Below are 15,885 nucleotides of genomic sequence, written 5' to 3'. Positions count from 1 at the left end.
TAAATATGGCAATATGACCCTGACAGTACCTTGTCGGGGAGTTTTTAAAGCTTTAGGATGTTTTGGACTTAACACTTATTTTTTCCGTTCTCCTACACACAACGAAAGGTCTGCCGGCGTCGGCCAAGTCCTCACAGTCAAGTTAAGGAGGGAAAGGAATGTTTGAGTGTGATAGTTGCTGCTTTGCTGCTACTAAAGTCCGAGAGCACTCTGCGTCCTCACAGCCAGCACGGATAGTATGTTTGTTAGAGAGGAAGAATGGGAGATCTCGTAGCCACCTTTGGTTGGTGATACGATCCATGGATCAAGGATATTTATAGAGTTTAATGTGATTATGTGTTCATTTCTGAAGATGAAGCGGCACAGTACGCTTGGTTGCAAAACGTGTAGGTGATAAATGTTAGATTGACACTGTGTCCGAAAGCTGAAAGGAAGGCTAATGTTATTTATTCATTCTTTTCTGGTTCTAGCGATGGCTACGAATATACATGAGCTATGTATGTAGATTAGTGATACAAATAAGTGGGAGAAAATGGATGGGCCATGGTTTACACCCAGGACCTTTTGCATACGAGTCAAAAGTGGTTGACAGTATGTCACCAAGCCCTTCAAAACAGATCATCCTCAGCACTACTCGCCGAAAAACTGCCTGCAGGTTCTTTATGGAGCTACTTGTACATAACACCTTTGGTGCGGGGGTGATTTTATTTTGACCGCAGTTACTTATGAAGCCAAAAGTAGCCGCGACTTTCACTGATAATGCGCCTATGTATTTCACAACTCTAAGTGTTGTCAGCCGTTAGTGAAGATACGAAGTAGACGAACAACTTAACTACCTCGAAGAGGGTTCATTCACCGCCAGTCCTAACTCCAGGCATAAGGCGTCCGTCACCTTTTCATAAATCCCGGCAATTTCAGAATGAAATAGATATGTTGCTCACTCGATAATCCTACGCAGTTTTGCACACCTTTCATCGTTGCTATGAGCAGTCTGGCCAGTTCCCCAAGAAAGGGGAACTTCTTGTTCTCGTCCAAGATTTGCATTGCTCTGGGAGGTCGATATGCCACCTTGAAGGCGATGAATAGATATGCGTTGAGCATTTTTTGGAGGATTTGCCGTACGGCGGAGATTCAGTCCGTTGTTGACTGGTCATCGATGAAGCCTATTCGATAACTTCCCATGAACTAATTCGTTTTAGGTGATAGCCGACAGAAGATTATTCTGGTAGATTATCCTTTTCGTCCACTCTTTCGGCAGGTGCTCGGATTCGTACAATCTGATTTTTAACCGATGAAGACAGCTGTGTCCACTACTGATGATATTAGCTGCAATAACATCCTTACCGGGTGCTTTGTATTGACTTGGTGAATTGCTTCCGTAACTTCCCTCAGCGAAGGAGTTGATTCATCCAAATTGTTTCCTTCGCCGTCTTGGTCCCCCGTGCCTATGTTCTCCGAACCGTTTGGGAGCGCAATGCTGTATTGTTCCAAGCTGCACGTGTGTGCCTAGGGGACTTGCTAGGGGACATCTGATAAGCCTGACGGCGCCGCAGTGCTGCCGCCTGGCGGGAGTCGTATGACAAACGTGAGAAAAAAAATGAAACAAAACACGTTTGTTTATACTTCTTTACGCACACGATGACAGTTACAAATGGGATTTCCCATTAGAGTGAGTGCAATTTGGCTGCCGTCAGAGCCAATTGCTTCAGCTGCCCTTAGTCGTACCATTGCGGTCCTGGATACCGATGATTAACAATTTTCAGATGCATTGTGAAAGGGATCATAATTTAGCCATCGGCGACACAATATGTTTGTGGATGGTTGCAGAGCTAGTTTATCCTAATAGGTTTTTACAAGATACTGTTGTGCACCGGTTTCAACAGATTGACACCGCTTGAGGAGTTTTCCGCCGGCGATAGGCCTTTTCTTGTGACTGATTGGAGTGCATTCAGTGTTGGTAAAAACTCAAATTCTCAAATCTCATTGTTGAGTTGTTTCACGCGCGATTCTTGACTCGCCAAAATCACCGCCGAAAAAATCATGCATGAGTTGACTCATAATTTCACTCATTGCTTTATTTCTTGGTGTTCTTAGTATTTAAATCGAAGTTTTTAGGATTGCATGATAGAACTAAAGCAAATCTAGCGTACAACAACATTGAATGCCGTTCAAATTGATTTGGATTCGTTTTACAAGCGAACGAGATTTCGGCGCTTGACTCGTGAGAGCGAGATTTTGCATGAAATTCTCGCGCGTGAGAAAACGATTCAGAATCGCGCGCGAGTTTGCTCACGCAGGAGCGGTTCATGAGTGTGCTTTGAGTGTGAGTTTACCAACACTGAGTGCATTTGTTAAAAATTTCGTGCATACATGGGCTTGTAATTTCCATTTGAAAAAAAATCTGTTGACCAGCTGGGAAAGCGGCTGATTTTGATACAGAAGATTTGTTGAAACTCTTTTGAAAAGTAAAACATGAGCATAGATAACCACACAACTTGCAGTTGATATAAATGAGGCCTCGGTTTCCCATCCGTTTCTTATTGTGCATTAGAACTCTCATTTTTAAAATGGTAAGGGCATCGGCCATGGTTTAACGGTTTTCAGAGAAGGTAAAAATGTTAGATCGACATCAGTTGTTATGGAAAGTGAGACTCTCTATGCCATAGGTTCCCAAACTTTCAAGTGCGCGACCCCCTTTGGTCATCAAACGTACTTATCGCGACCCACCATAGAAATTCTTTCATTATTTTTTGTCTGTTACGGTAAAATATTCTGCTGTCCTTCGCGACCCACAGTTTGGGAAACCATGCTCTAAGCATTTCCAATATGGTTTCGGAGAGAGGTTTTATGCACCCCAATTAAGAAATGTAATAGATATAAGCCAAATGAACAACAACATTTGATGAATTATATAACTTTTCTTTGATTAAAGGACCTCATCAATCGACTAAATTTTCAGTAAGAGCTGATTTAGGGTATTCAAAAAGTTCCTTGAAGTTCGCATCACCAAAGTTTAGAAGTGATTCATTGCTTCAAAAAGCCGAAAAAAGCATGAATAAATCGGCCTTATACTTGGCCTTATATTAGTGGCTTCTGCTGATCTAATTAAAATATAAAGGAGTTCAGGAAGTCAACCGCTGTTTATCGTAGAACAGATTTTTTTTTACTAAGCTTCAAAAATAGTTTTGTTTCATCATTTTCCCAGAGAGGAAGGGGGATGTGTGGGGTGAGACGGCAACAGCGTATGTCACTCCACATTATGTACTCGGGCCCGATCACTGCTGTCCGATGAGAAGCGACGAGTCAGTCGCAGTAGAGAGGTTCGTGCTGTCGGACGTGTGTTGTCACCCGCGGCAATGCACCGGCGTATTGGGTGATTCTTAGTAGCGGTTTAAAGTTGCACACAATCCGCCTTAGACTAGGAGATTTAATCTATACAAGAATCAATATTCAACTTATTTAAGATTGAGTACAGAGCCTCCAAATTTTCGATGAACACCAAACTCTTTTCTTACAACAGCTAATGGTTGGCTAATGGGCTGTTTACCTTTGCCACACATTTTTGAAAATGGTTAAGGTGTTTCTGGTATTTTGGACAGACTGTTACAACATCAGTTTGCAAAAAAGAAGTCGAATCAGGGGATCAGTCTAGTTCACTTTCGCTGATTTGTCACATCGACACGGTACAAGACCCAGTTAGCTAAAGATAAAAAAACGAACTTGTGTTCATCGTCACCATAAAAACAAAAAAAAAGTGTTTCTTTACGAAAGTCATTGTGTCATTGTTTCAAAAATCTTAAAAATCTGTTTTATTTCAAAAATCTTTGATCTGTGATCACAGATATCTGTAGTCAAAAAGGGGAAAAAATCTGTGTAATTCTAGGTAAATCTGTGTATGTGGCATCACTGAGTCACGCTAGGGCATACTGCAGACTGGGAGCAAGCGAAACTGCTTAAAAATGTATAAACTCTCAACTTAACGCATGGGAATCCATGTATCTACAACAGACCCTCCGCTTACGAATGAAGACGATGCCCCAATTATGTCCTCTATTTTCCACTTGACCAAGCTGAGAATTCAGTAAAGTACTATGCTGCACGACGAATACTGCACACAGTAGGATTGTAGTATTAATTATCATCGTAGTCAGTGGGACATCGTCCTGTCGATGTTCAATAACGAGCCTGAAACCGGTCGACTCAAAAAGGTAATTTTATCTCCTTTTTAACGTTGTAAGAATAATTAGTGTTGTGTCCTGTCTCGCGTCGCGTCTTATTAGTGTCGACAATACTACCTGGAATCGAGGAGTTATAATCATAGTTTCCGAATTAGAGCCCAGGACAACGAGGACTTCAACAGTGAACTGAATGAGTGGATATAGTTCAGAAGGATTTGCAAATGCGACTTCAAAGAGAAGATCGGCTCGGACATCACGTGTACTTATGTACGTGCATGGTCGTGAAGAAATAGGCAAAAATCTGCCAACAACTACCTGGTGATTGGGGGCTAACTCTTTCTATACTGAAAATCAAATCAACTAAGCCTTCATCTCCCAAAAATGGAGACAAAGCCTCCTTTATATCTGAAATAAGCACAGCGCTGACATAGCATCTGATCATCAACTCCTGATAGACGTGGTGAAGTTATGCCATGTTCGGATCCAGCTACGGAAGAAAAGACACGGACGACTATTTAACACCTGCCAATAAGAAGATTCAGCTATGAAAAGATCATTTGATGACAAACTTGGAACTCGTGCAGCGGGTGTTCCGAAAGGTGGCAGCGATTGAAAGGAGTGAACGGCCATCAAGAATATCTTTATTGAAACCAGCGAGAACAATCTAGGTGACGAGAATAATCTAGGCGCAACCAACGAAACAGATTACTTATGTAATCTTACGGGAGCGGGAGGTTGAGGGGCGTAGAGAAAAGACGTGAAAGGGCGGGAAAGAACCAAAACATCCAAATACGAGTTTTGCCAACGTGCTGGTACAACTGACGATTTAGCTCTTTTACATGTGACGATGCCTAAGTGGGTCAAGGATGGGTGCAAGGATGCATGTGAAAGACACAACTGGACAGCTACTCACCGACTCAACACCAGCTTAATCCGCCTAGGGTTCAGCGCATCATCAGCTTTAACTCCAAGGCCCTAACTTTCCCAAAATTGAAAAAGTCATCCGAAATATGAAGTTCAACAAGGTTCTTGCGATTGATCGCTTATCAGCAAAGCTGACTCCATGCTTTCCACACAACCTGGTTGCGCCGGTTCATAGTCAGAAACTGAAAAACCGAACAGCTACCGGAGGAGTGGATGGAAGGGGTAATCTGATCTGCCCCAATCGTGGTGACCGTTTGGAACGTTAAAACTTCAGAGTGATCATCATTCTGAATGCCACTCACAAAGTGCTATCCCCAATCATCATCCGTCGTCCGTCACCTAAAACGAAAGAATTTGTGGGAAGTTATCGCGCCAGCTTCATCCGCGGCCAGTGAATAACAAATCAGTCCTATGTTTCTGTTCAGATCTTCACCTACGACAAATCTTCTAGAAATGAATACCAAGTCCCAACGAATACGGCGGCAATGGACGAGAACGACTTTCCTGGGAAGCCCACTAGACAGCGCAAAGCAAAGATGACTGCCGTGTGCAGCATAGTTGTCCCATGTTAATAGGGATTCCCATAGAACATGGGACAACTATGCTGCACACGGCAGATGAGCTATGTGCAAAATTGCGTAAGAGTTTCGGATGAACTACCCAGTCTACGCGGATCTCGCCGAGAACTGTAACAGAGAACTCTCATGACTGCTCTCAACACTGACTGCTTTGGATGGTGTGTAATGCGATGAACCAAGCTCAGCGCTGGAGTACGATTTCATGAAATCCGGTCAGTTTGTGTGTGGTGGAAGGGTTCTATGTTCGCCTAAAATGCGCAGCAAAGGATGGACTCTAGACCATGGTCTTCTGTACCCCCATGGATGCTCATGAGCAGGGTTCAAGAGTGAGTGGGTGAGAGCAACAATTGGGTCGTGCATAATAATTACACAAGTTTACAAAATAAAACGATAGTCGTGAACTTCTGTCAACGACCGAAAATTTTGAAGCACAATTGAGTGCTGATTTCGAAACCGACCTTCAAAAAAAATTAAAGTAGAACAGTTTTTGAGTTTTACCTCAATATTGAGTTTTGTAACTTTTCAAAATATGTAATTTACTAAAATTCAAATATATTGCGTTTGGTTCAACCAACTTTAAGTCTTTTTCCATAAATTAAAAGCTGAATACAATACCATTCGATCATCTGAATACAGGTTTTGCGTCAGATTGATGAAATTCAAGATATTGGCGAGTTTTGGGGACAATCTTCTTAAATTTTAGCAAAATTCCCAAAATTTTTTGAAGAAATGTATTTTTTTCAATAAGAAAAAACCAACTTAAAAATTCTTTCTCGACGTTTATTTGACATATCATATGTAGGCGAGTTACAGTAAAAATTTCAGCTCAATCGGAGCATTGATTACGGAGAATGAGATGTTTGAAGTGAGCGACTTTGCTTAAAAATAGAACAAAAATCGATTCCAAATCATCAACCTTGTATGGGAAGTCGAAAAAATTTCCGCTCTACTGTATTTTTTTTCTTTCGCGTTTCCGAACTCAGGGCATGATTCTACACCAAAAATGATCATCAGCTTACCGAGTTCAAAAATGCTGTAAACTAGTGTTATCGATGTACCCTACTCACTCTTCAACAGAAGAAAAACAATCTCGTACAATAATCTGTTGATAAATTTAACTAAGTACGCTTTCCAAAGCGCAACGTTCAGCCTCGGAGTGTATAAATCATCAAGGAAGAAACTTTCTACCCAAATATCTTTTGTTAAATCCTAGTCATCCAATTTGTTGCAAGAGACACGTCAATCTTGCTGCATGCTTGCTTGATTGTGCAGCATAACATGTCGTCGTCATGTCGTCGCGGCATCGTCGTAAGATGCACATCTGAGAATCATCCTTTCAATTCGTCGCAAATTAAATTCCCATGATGTCGTCGTAGAAGCTTTTTCCGCGGGCGTAATGATAGATTATGTTAACGTTTTTCCATTTCATTCACTCTTCCCTGGCACACCCGCTACTATCCTGCCGCTTGGGATTTCGTATCTCGAGTCGATATGCAAGCAACCTAATGACGGCAACGACAGTAGGTGATAAAAGAGGAATATCCAAGAATTATCGCGTAGAAACTGTATGTGTTGTATGTATGCGATGTACATACAAACATCTGCAAACAGATTGAGTTGCAAAACAATAATCATTTTTGGGACAAACAGATATGGCTCACACTTCAATTGCCTTACATGAAATTATTACTACATATGAGTTTTTGCAACCAATGTAGATAATTTAATAACAGAAGCCCAAACCATCTTCCTCCTTTTCTCGACGAATTTAAAACACTTGGCTCCCATAAACAAATCTTTAAAAATCATTTGCAAAGCGCAGATTTCCGCGGAATCCAGTGCAACAAGCGTCGGTTGCTTGCGCTGTATCCCTGTCATCCATCCACACGGGGTGTACATTGTACTGTACATGTATATCTAATTTCACACATTCTTAATCTCACTGATGCAATTTATCATGTTGAGTTGAGCATTCCTCTTGCTCGGTCGACAGTGCCAGCCAGTATGACTGAATCCGTCGGTAAAAGCCCTCGAGGTTAGTAGCATGTGCTTTCGGACTTAGCGCTTGCCCACCCACTCGTATGATTCACAAACTATTTTCTGCACTAGTGATAGTTTGCTTGTTCCACCATTGAGGGCTGCAGGAAACTGAAAGCAGGAGGGGTCTTGAAGTTCGATTTCAAATTTGATACCAAATCTGACAAATGTAACCCTTGTGTATTTGTTAACTATTTGCTACGGAAACGGCTAAGCAGTCTCGAGGAAATCAAACGATACTTTTTGATTTTACCCAACGTTTCGACCACTTTTTTGGTCTTCTTCAGGGGTACGAAGTGGTCGAAACGGTGGGTAAAATCAAATAGTATCGTTTGATTTCCTCGAGACTGCTTAGCCGTTTCCGTAGCATAACTACCCCATTCAGTCGAACCCTCCCAATCCATTTGTTAATTATAGTATTAATCACTTGCCAAATAGTTCAGATAAATTGAAGTTATGATTTCCGAGTCTTGCGTTCCTTATCACGCGAACTCTCTGGTTTCGTACAAGGGTTAAGGACATTGGAATCCAAATGCCGAATGATGTTATGTCAAATGGCATTATACCAAACGGCATTATGCCAAATGGGGTAGAGCCGTTTCAGAACTGGTTCAGAGTACTGGCCACTCTTTATTATGAGCTGCAAACAATCCACTATAGCATGCGGATACACAAACGTCGAAAACTCCATCCCCTCAAGAAATGTTCAGAAGGTTACGCGATGGAGTCCGCGCTTCAAGCTCCTGAAAATAGATGACCGTTGGAATCTGTCAGAACAGAAGAGTCTTTCCCGACCTTGCCTTTTTTTTCTTTCTAAACCACTGGGGGAAAACAGACACCCGAACAAGAAGGTCCGGGTAGTGTGGGTTTAAGGCCGTCTTCTACAACAAAAGTAAATGCCAGGACTACTCTCTCCTCGACCCACCAAACAACATTTCTATGGTCACCAAACCCTTCGTCTCTCCGGGACCACTAAGAAGGCATTGCTTCAGAGAGAGACTAGTGCACATCGCACCATTGAGTTTAGCTGCGTAGCCTGCAGCAACGAACATCGATGACTCGCTTTGGGGCCGTTCATAAACTACGTAGACTTTTTGGGGGGAGAGGGGTTCTGGCCAAAGTCTACGCTCCATACAAATTTCAAAATTTTTGTATGGACAAAACTCTACGAGGGGGGGGGGGTCTGAAATGATCAAATTTTGGTCTACGTGGTTTATGAACAGCCCCTTTGGAGAGTCCATCACGATAGACTGTTGGCGCTTTGCCAGTTTCCCATGTGGTCCTCACCACTCTTCTTATCCTTGGAAGGCGGGCAGGGTCAATCCCAAGCCCGCGCCCATCTTTTTTTTTGCAGGCATCAAGAACTGAAGCCTACGTGCAACCAGGGGGATTGACACTTCCGTTTCTAACCGGGAAATCCGCATTTATCCGTTCCTAACCATCGCTAAACGCTGCTAATCGAGCAGCAGTTGGACGCGGTTAACGACGGTTAGCAACGGATAAATGCGGATTTTTTCGGTTAGCAAAGGAAATGTCATTCCCCTTACGTGCAACTAGATCTGACCTGGCAAGGGTATTACTATCCTTCAGGTCCTATCAGCTGCATCAGAGGGTTGCTGACAGTAGGGTCTCCACCGGCCCCGGTCGTTACCGGGGATCCCTTTCCAACCGCGGGCTCGGATCCAACCCAGTAAACCGACACCACTGTCGTGATCGTGACAATGCAGTCGAATTTCCTCGCAGCTCCTCAACGCTTCGACTAGCAGAAAGCGGTGCCACCTGCTTTCTCGCTGCCGGAACGGAGATCCGTGTTGACTGTTGACTCCGCTCCTCCTCGACGCTCCGGCTAGCAGAGGGCGGTGCCACCCGCTTGCTCGCTGCCGGAGCGGAGATCCGTGTTGACTCCGCTCCTCCTCGACGCTCCAGCTAGTAGAGGGCGGTGCCACCCGCTTGCTCGCTGCCGGAACGGAGATCCGGGATGACTCCGCTCCTCCTCGACGCTCCGGCTAGCAGAGGGCGATGCCAGCCGCTTGCTCGCTGCCGGAGCGGATCCTGGTCGACTCTGTTGCTGCTCCGCTGCTCCGATTGGACTGTCTCACATCTGCCAATAAATTGATCAACTCCGATCCGAACAGGCCTACTTATGCCCAACAGGGACGTGTTCCGTTTGCGATGGATAATATGATGTCATTCGTTTCTCTTTTCCAACGTCTCCGTTCTATAAGTGGCACTTGCAGTGACACAGTGGGTACCAATGCTCAACGAAATGGTATTAATTCTTTCATATATTTTTTTTTCATGTTTTTTATTATACTTTATAGCTAATAAATTCATGTTCATATTTTGGTATTTTGTATTTTGATTTCTACATTATCGCACTCATTCTATATACTACAACCACGACAGATACGCGACCAGCACGTTCCCTCCGCGGCCACTTAATCGATGCAAGGGTCGATTTCGACCGCAGGGCTCTGGCATGACCTACGTCCACGCGTAACCTCATCTGTAGCTCTAAGACGATGTGGGTGATAGCCTTTTAAAAGGCAGTCCAGCCAAACTCATCCTTACACATCCTCTGGACAAGATTGTCCGGAGTTGTGTCCTCCTCGCATGTGGAAAGCATGCGGTCACGCATTGTGCGAAAACGCGGGCACACGAACAAAACGAGTTCCGCCGTTTCCTCTAAACCAGCACAAACAGGACATTCGGGAGAATCCGCATGCTCGAAACGGTGCAGATGCTATCGGAAGCAACCATGGCCTAAGAGGATCTGTGTCAGGTGGAATGCCGCTTATTAATCCAACTATCTACCCTCGGATCCACGCAGAGCGCGTCGTGTGACACGGTACGGTACGCGCTCGCAACCCTCAGGCACATCAGCCTGTAAGTACTTTCCAGCTTACCACGGTAGCTTTCGATACATAGTGCAGTGCCCCACGCTGGATTGGACAGTGCTGTGGAGGCTGAAACGATTCTCTTTGTGTCAGGTAATTATGCTCGCCAGATTCCAGACGGGAATCGGCCAAAGCCCCAAGCTGCTGGCCTTGGGCCGACGGCTGCTTCCGGGGTGGGCGCTCAAGGCCTCTTTTTGGTAACCTGGATCTCAGGGTCGTTGTGGTGGTCTTGGAGAGTTTCCTAGGGTTTGGTGTGGTGAAAAGGCATACAATACAAAGCGGAACGGACAATGGAAAACAAGATTTCTACTATAACAAGACTTAAACAAATAAGCTGTGGTTCAGAGGGCCATACACATTTTATTAAAACTAAATTTTACTGATTTGAGTGTTTATTGAATGTTATAGTTCCGGGGTCCGGGAAGTGGTACACTGCGCGCTCATTGTTGGTGGTCTTCGAGCGAGTGTGCACCATTGTTCGACCAACACCAACAGTCTTGACGAGTTCGTCGGCCACAACACAATTCTTTCTGACATCACACTTCATACATTATGCATCACGCACTTGCTCGGAACTAAATGTACGTTAAGATCAGCAATGCCTAACTCGATCAGCACTGACTTTTCGATGACTCAGCATCTTCACGGTGCACTTCACTGATCGTCCGTGGTACGGCAAAATACTGACCCGTACAAACAAACTGCTTTTTAAATAGTGGGGTATTTTAGCTGTCGGGTTTAAGTTTGTTATAGGCGTTGGGATAAGTTTTAATTTTTAGTGTAACGAACTTATCACTCGCGGAACTAAATCGGTTTGTAAAGGATCGGACAAAACTGGACCGTCACTTCCATCACTTCTCCGGACCAAAAATATTTATTTATTTATTTATTTATTTATTAGAAACACATGACTTAAGACTACTGTCTTTTCTTTGCCAAAGCGGTTAAAATTACATACTTAAAACATTTACAAAACAGTTTCTTACAACACGTGACAATCATACATTGCATTTTTTAAATTTACAATTGGTTGAAAAATGTAGTGCAGCCTTTCTTGAACATTGCTTCCGAGCAAATACGTTTTAAATCAGGTGGTAAGGAGTTCCAAAAAACCACACCCTTCACAAAAAATGATTCACCGTATAGCGCAGTGTTGTGCATAGGGACAGATAAGCTCATTGTTCGTATAAGAGAGCTTCTCGAAATTCCGCCATGTCATTTATAGCCTCCAATCAGGGGGCGAAGGTGTGGAGGGAGTTTTGGGGGGGGCGTCTTCCACCACCCTTGGACCCACTCCTATTCAGATATTCTTCATCTTGGTGACAGATCTGATGATGATGATGATGACAGCAACTTACACTCTAAACAAATTATATTAATCAAGGTGTCTTGTGAATTTAAGTTAAAATTTCGATTGTGGCCACATGCAATGCCTTAACAAAACCAGACGGACACTTGGTTTCCATTTTTGTAAATAATAAATAATTTCAAAAATAAATAATAATCTGAATTAATAAATTTGTAGATAAAGCATCTAATATGAAATAGTAAATAAATGAATAATGTAAATAGATAATTAAATAAATAAATAAATAGCAATAAATGAATAAATAAAGCATCTGAATAACCAACAAATCTACAATCGGAATGTATAAACAGATCAAAGTAAACAAATAAACAAATAAATAAATGAAAAGACACCTTAAACTACTAAGTGTAAAATAAACATAACTCAAACACAAAACTGTGGAGACCAGCATTTATTATACACTTAGACATTTAAATGAATAATACAAAGATACAATATTCAATAAAAAAAAACAATAACAATAACATGCTCTGAAGCCTTTCCACCACTCAATATATTGTTACCCAAACGGTTGGTAACAAAGCTCTTTTACAGGTACATATAAACAACGTGGCTATCGAAGGTGAGCTTTGTCGTGCCTTTCGGCGGACAATTCCCGGCCCGATTTCCTTTTAGACGCCATCGTCCGCAAGTACGTCCTATCGCGCCGAAAATAACCAACAGAATCCCGTATCGTTTCAAAACGAAGTCCAATGCCCTCGTATGATTCGTTCGTTAACATTCCCCTCCTAACATCCAAACGCCATCTCACGAACACATATGTTTCCCCGAACCGCATACCCATATTTTCTCTCTTTCCTCCCCTTTCCTTTCACCTAGGCTCTTCTCTTTTACCAACCAACCAGAGCATCTTCGGGTGCTCTATTTTCTCTTTCTCTTCTCCCGTTCAATAAGCTGCATATTATTGAGCAGACTAAAACGATTCCGAAGATTGACTTTTCATAGTTGCTATCAGCTTCGGCAGTCAACTCCCCGAGTCAGAATTTATTGCAGTCTGAGTCTCTCGTTGTCTACACGCTTAAGTTTAATTAAACTTTTTTTTTCTTTAATTTTGGAATTGAAAGTTACTCTCTAGGTTATTCATTAACTTAAGGAGGGTCAAGATTTATTACTAAATAAAATTTTCCATTTAACGGCTGCTATAACTACTACAAGCTTATCGTCGATTATCGCGCCCAAGTTTTTGACGGAGCGCTTCGTGGCGTGACGTGACGTGATAGTGTAATCGCCTACACTAATAATCGCTTACTGCTCCGACTTCCGGTTGTTCACAACCATCACCTCAGGTTTGTGGTGTGCCAACTTCAGTTTCGACTCACCGTAGACTTCGAGAGTAATGTCGTCTGCAAAGCCGACAATCTCCACTCCCACCGGGAATTCTAACCTCGTCGTACATGATACTCCATAACACCGGACCCAGGATGAAACCTCGCGGGACGTACAGTATCTAACTCTGTACAAAAATTCAAATCAATCGGTTTGAAATTGACTTTGTTATAGCGGCAGGTGCCCAAAATAGGTACACCTGCCCAAATGGTACAAGACCCTACTGCACAGTAGCGAATCCCCCTTCTCTTATGCTCGAGAGCTTTCCCGGCGGTTTTGCAGCCGACGGGATAGCTTGCTCCAAATCGCTGCTAAGTTCTGCTACTGCCTATGGACCCGCGCAGTTCAGCTGGACGAATTCCTTCGCATCACGTCAGCTGCATAATGGAGTGCAACACCCCCTCGTCAGAACAAGTCGTTTTGGCGAAGTGGTACCTACTTTTCCACTAGTACATACTACTGTTTTCTGCATTTCCACGGGCGTAAGTCCCGACCGAGACGGGAGAGATTTTCACAGGGTTTTTAGTTTATTACAAAGTTTCCTAGCAAATTCAAATTTTCCGCACGCTTGCTTGCAGCAGCGTAAGAACGGCGAATGTTTGCGCTCGGAGTGGTCGCAAACGTGTTGCGCTCAATTGTGTAATGCTGGCCTGAGCTTACCAAAACAGATAGCTTTAAGGACAAGGTATTTGGAGTACATAGCTCAAAATTTCTAGAGCACCGTTTTTTAGAACCGTTGAACGGATTTGGATGAAAATGCATCACGCTAATTGTTCAGTGGTTGTCAACAGCGTGATGCATTTTAATCCAAATCCGTTCAACGGTTCTAAAAAACGGTGCTCTAGAAATTTTGAGCAATGTACTCCAAATACCTTGTCCTTAAGGTTGACAGGTAGCATTGGAATAATGATGGTACTCTGTGTTGTATAGAACAGATTTAAGGCTGACAAAAATATTTTAATAGCTTTTAATTTGAAGTATGATTTTTAAGTTTTCTGTGACAAAGTAAAACTTGAACTACGAAGATGTTGGGCATGAAAAACCAAAACATTGATAAAGCTACTGAGCCATGAAAGCAAAAGCAAAATTAAAAGAAAAACTTTTGCACTGTCTTCCACCTAATAATCTTCAAAGCCTAAACCATGCTATTCGTCATCAAAACTCTAAGATATGTTATATTTCCAATGGTCCAATACTACAGGTAGGAAGGTCTTTCAAAATCTTCGCCACACAATAACTTTCACAACCTAAAGAACCTGAGTCTCAGGCCACAACCATAATCAAATCTCCATTTGTAAGCAGAATCAGACGTTCATACATGAGGGCAACTAACGACCCCAAACAAGGGTAAATGTCACCTAAACGGAGTCCCTATTCCGGCAAAGAGGGGGGAAAACGTCGTCGTTCACCAACTGTCCTCGAACGCTCAAGAGGAAAACAGCAATAAAACTTCTATATTGCTTTTTAACAATCTTGTTGGCTTCACAGTAAGAGGCAATTTTTCAGTCGAAATCCAACATAAAACAAAACTACTTCCGTTTAGCAGCTCGTATTGAAGTATTTATTTGCTTTTATTTTCTCCGCTTCCCTTCTGCTGAGACAGCCACTATAAGTAGAGTACAATGCATCGCCATAAAGAGCTTTGTCTTTATTGTCCATCTCATGATTCTATTTTTGTTGTCTACACACGTTATATTGCTCTCTTCGGTACTTTGCATCCCGGGTTGCAAATGCTGATTGTATCACTGCATAGTTGCAGTTGCTCGATTCGGTGCTTATGTATGAAACTTTACGTGTATAGTATCTGCTTAATTAAAAAAAAGTTTTTAAATAAACGCAGTTTACACGTGGATCGGAATGAGATCAAAATTGTCCAAAACGCCGAAAAGCAATGTTGAACATCACTCTATTTCAATTCACACTTGCTCTGCGTAGTGTAAGAATTGTACAGGATTTTCCACTCATCAACCTAAATTGATTCACCGGAAAACCATGTACTAATATTATCTGCCAAAGCTTACATGTCGTTTTGCTAAATCGAATGTTACTTAAATATCAATATACAGACGGTGAGGCTACAACCTACAAGTTGCATTCCCGGAAAATGTTGCTGGATCATCCGCAGAATATATACGCTGATCGGCGTTGATGAAAACCAGCCTAGTATTCGCTCAGAATGGATTGCAACAGTGATCTCATTCTGCTGAACAGGACATACGGCAGATTTCCACACGTGCCGAATTCAGAAGGATAATCTCTCCGTAATTGGCGTAATTAACCAACTCTAGACTGTGCCGTTTCTTGTACATTGAGTATATTAGGGCATCCAACAAACTGGTGGGTGATTTCCATCGTCTCAACACAGTATACTACATTATTTTAAGTATTTGTTAATTGCATATCTGTTATGCTGCCAGTTAACCGTGCACTGCAAATCATTCTCTTCAATACTTCAACTTGTCTTTACAGTGAAATTCATTGTTGTCATTTTTACAAGTAGGTACAAAAAGTAAAACCCGCATTTTGCTTCACAGTCAGAAGACCTAATAGCAGGCACATAAATTTTCATTACCTCA

The sequence above is a fragment of the Aedes albopictus genome, chromosome 1 (genome assembly GCF_035046485.1).
Source record: "Aedes albopictus strain Foshan chromosome 1, AalbF5, whole genome shotgun sequence".
Lineage (NCBI taxonomy): Eukaryota > Metazoa > Arthropoda > Insecta > Diptera > Culicidae > Aedes > Aedes albopictus.
This window is presented reverse-complemented; position numbering follows the sequence as displayed.